General features: G+C 39.1%; 1 pseudogene; it reads left to right on the forward strand.

Moving 5' to 3' along the window:
- The first annotated feature begins 730 nt into the window (after nucleotides 1-730).
- LOC101440606 (proteasome subunit alpha type-1 pseudogene) lies at nucleotides 731-1530 on the forward strand (annotated as a pseudogene).
- Nucleotides 1531-3621: the final 2091 nt, after the last annotated feature.

Raw genomic sequence — 3621 nt, forward strand, 5'->3', positions numbered from 1 at the left:
CATGTGGGGTGTGATGGAAATGGGCTCCTACATTTTCTTGGTCCTGCCAGAATCTGGCACTCCACATTGTAATCACTGTGAGGTTGTGCAAAGATGGAGTCATTGTTCTCCCTTACTTCCAATAGAACCAACCAGCAACCAAGGAAGTTTTGGTTTGTGACACATAATCGGATGGTTGTAGCAGGGATATTTTAGAATTGACCCCTACCTACTGCAAAGGTTTTATGCCCAATATAATTAATGAGGAAGCCTTCATTTTTTTTTTTGAGAAATGTTAAAATTTGATTTGTCATATAGGTTATCACATGAACATGCTGTGGGCACATAATTTTTGAATACCACAAAAAATTAGTAAAAGAAATATGCTGTCTTACTTGTTTAGTATCTTCTAGAGGTAGGATTTTTATCTCAGAGTGACTAGATATGGCTCTTGCCTTCGGGGATTGGGAGTGCAATAGAGGACACTGCAGAGCCAAACAGGATTCCGGGAGCTATGAATGAGTGCTGTACCCTGCCCCCTCTGTTGCTTTCCTGTCAACTGGGCCTTCCCATCTCACATGCCGTGTTCTACCAAGGCAGATTCAGACTGTCTGCTGCAAGATTCTTTGAACTCTCCCAATCTCTGATATACTGATCCAATATTTAATTTACAATAAAGGGAAACCAAAAGAATGGTCAAGGAATCACACCTTGATTTGCAGGAGGGTGCAGCCAATCCCTTGCTGGTACCATGTTTCACAACCAGTATGACAGTGATGTTGCTGTTTGGAGGGCAGGATTCATCAAATTGAAAATGTAATGGAAGCAGTCAAGCAAGTTTCAGCCACAGTTGGTCTGAAATCAAAAAACCATTCAGTGTTGGTTGCATTGAAGAGGGCACAATCAAAGCCTGCAGTCCATCAAAAAATTTTCTCTGTGTTGACAACCATGTTGATATCTCAAGTACGAGGTTTACTGCTAATGCTATACTCTTATGTAATATTGAGCACCACGAGTGTTTTTATTCCGGATTTGTATTTGACAGACCTCTTCCCGTCTCATTTTCTATTTCTAATTGGAAGCATAACCCAGATACCAGCACAACGATATGGCCTGAGACCATATGGTATGGGACTGCTCATTGCTGGCTATGATATGTGCCCTCACATTTTCCAAACTTTTCAATCTGTTAACTATTTTGACTGTAAAAAGCTATGTCCATTGGCACCCATTCTCAATCAGCTCTTACTTACTTGGAGACATACATGGCTGTGCTTATGGAGTATAATTTGAACAAACTGGTTAAACATGGTCTGTGTGTCTTAAGAAAGATGCTTACTGCAGAGCAGGACCTAACTACAAAGAATGTTTCCATTGGAAATTGTTGGTAAATAGTTGGAGCTTATGATTGATGATGATGATGATGATGATGATGATGATGATGAGTCTCCATTCCTGGAAGGTTCTGAAGAAAGACCACAGAGAAAGGTACAACCTTCTCAACCTTCTGATGAACATGCAGAAAAGGCTAATGAACCAACAGAATATTAAGTGATAAACCAGATATAGCAGTTTGATATGGTTGTGAATTCCAAAAATAAATATTGGATTATGTTTGTAATCTGGTCTGTACCTGGGCATTAAGTTATGATTAGGGCTTTGATTGGGCGATGACATTAGGGCATTGAGTCCCAACCCCTTGGTGGTTGGGGACTCACAGATAAAAGGCATGGCAAAGGACAGAGTTGTGGGTTTTTGATTTTGGAGTTTTGATGTTGGAGTTTGATGCTGAAGCCTTAAGCTGGAGCCCCGGGAAGTAAGCTCAAAGAGGAAACAGAAGCAAGCCCCAGGAAGAGAGGAACCCTGAGCCCAGGAAGAAGCAAACCCTGGGAAGAGAGGAACACTGAACCCAGAGAGAAGCAAGACCCTGGATGGGAGGAACCCAGGAAACCTGAACCCTAACAGGTGCCAGCAGCCTCTTGCTCCAACATGTGAAAATAGACTTTGGTGAGGGAAGTAACTTATGCTTTACTCCCTGGTATCTATAAGCTCCTACCCCAAATAAATACACTATAAAAATCAACCAATTTCTGGTATTTTACATCAGTGCCTCTTTGGCTGACTAATACACCAGACTACATGTGTATTATCAATTATGTAACAATGCAGGAATACATACCTGAATTGCAGTCATCTATACTTTGAACCAAAAGATGCACAGTAGTGGAACAGTATGTGTTAGGAATCAGTCAAGATATGAGTTTTTTTCCAAGTAACCTACTGAAACCATATTATGGGGTGCTTTTGTTCTTTGACATAGTCCATATAATAATTTTCTAGGACATATAGGGCATCTGTGCTACTGTTTTCTTATGAAAAACCTAGGATCCTTGTACTTTTAAACTCAACTGTAAAATGAAATTGTTTCACCTGTTAAAAAAAAGTATGAGTCAAGGAACCTGGATTTTGGTTTCAGCTCAGTTACTTACTTTGGTCTTCCTCAAATAGATTCTACCTTATCTCAGTCCGTGCTGGTTCCACCCTGATAGGAAGGGTTACTTCTGAATTTAACTTATAACTACTTGTCTGCATATCATTTCCCTTAGGAGATCCCCAGCTCCTTAAAGACAAGGATAAATGTATATTAATCTGGTGGCATTTATTTTGATATCCTCAGTTTTCTCATATATAAAATGGAGATGAGCTACTGCTTGATATTAATATATTAATATCAAGCAAATTAATATTGTTAGATATTGGAATTGTTAGATAATATCACTGGAATGTTTTTAAAATGAAAGTGTTTTCCTAGCATGGCCTGTGAGATTACCCAAATAAGTTACTTGTCATTCTTATGCAGGGGAAAGAAAGGAAAAATCTTCCAATCCATGAACATAGAATGTTTCTCCATTTATTTAGAACTCCATAATTTCTCTCAGCATTGTATTGTTTTCAGTGTACACAAGTTTTACACTCTGTTAAATATATTTCTATGTATTTTATTCTTTTTGATGGTAAGGTAAATGGAATTGTTTTCTTAACCTCATTCTTTTGATTGTTAATTGCTAGTGTATATGTGTAGCAGTTTGATATAATTGATGAATTCCAAAAAGAAATATTGGATTATGCTTGTAATCTGATCTGTACCTGAGCATGACTGAGTTATGATTAGGGTGTTGAGACCCCACCACTTGGTGGGTGTGGACTCACAGACAAAAGGCATGGTGAAGGATAGAGTTGGGGTTTCTGATGTTGGAGTTTTGATGTTGGAGTTTGATGCTGAAGATGCTGAAGACTTCAGTTTGATGCTGAAGACTGGAGCCCAGGAAGTAAATATGCAGAGGAAAAAGAAACCAGCCCCAGGAAGAAAGGAACCTTTAACCAAGAGAAAAGCAAGCCCCAGGAACATAGGAACCCAGGAAGCCTGAACCCTTGCAGACATCAGCAGCCATCTTGCTCCAACATGTGGAAATAGACTTTGGTGAGGCAAGTAACTTAAACTTTATGGCCTAGTAACTGTAAGCTCCTACCCCAAATAAATACCCTTTATAACACCCAGCAGATTTCTGGTATTTTGCATCAGCACCCCTTTGGCTAACTAATACAATAGGACTAAAATTGGTTTTTATATATTGATCTTGT

This window comes from Dasypus novemcinctus, chromosome X, assembly GCF_030445035.2.
Source record: "Dasypus novemcinctus isolate mDasNov1 chromosome X, mDasNov1.1.hap2, whole genome shotgun sequence".
Classification (NCBI taxonomy): domain Eukaryota; kingdom Metazoa; phylum Chordata; class Mammalia; order Cingulata; family Dasypodidae; genus Dasypus; species Dasypus novemcinctus.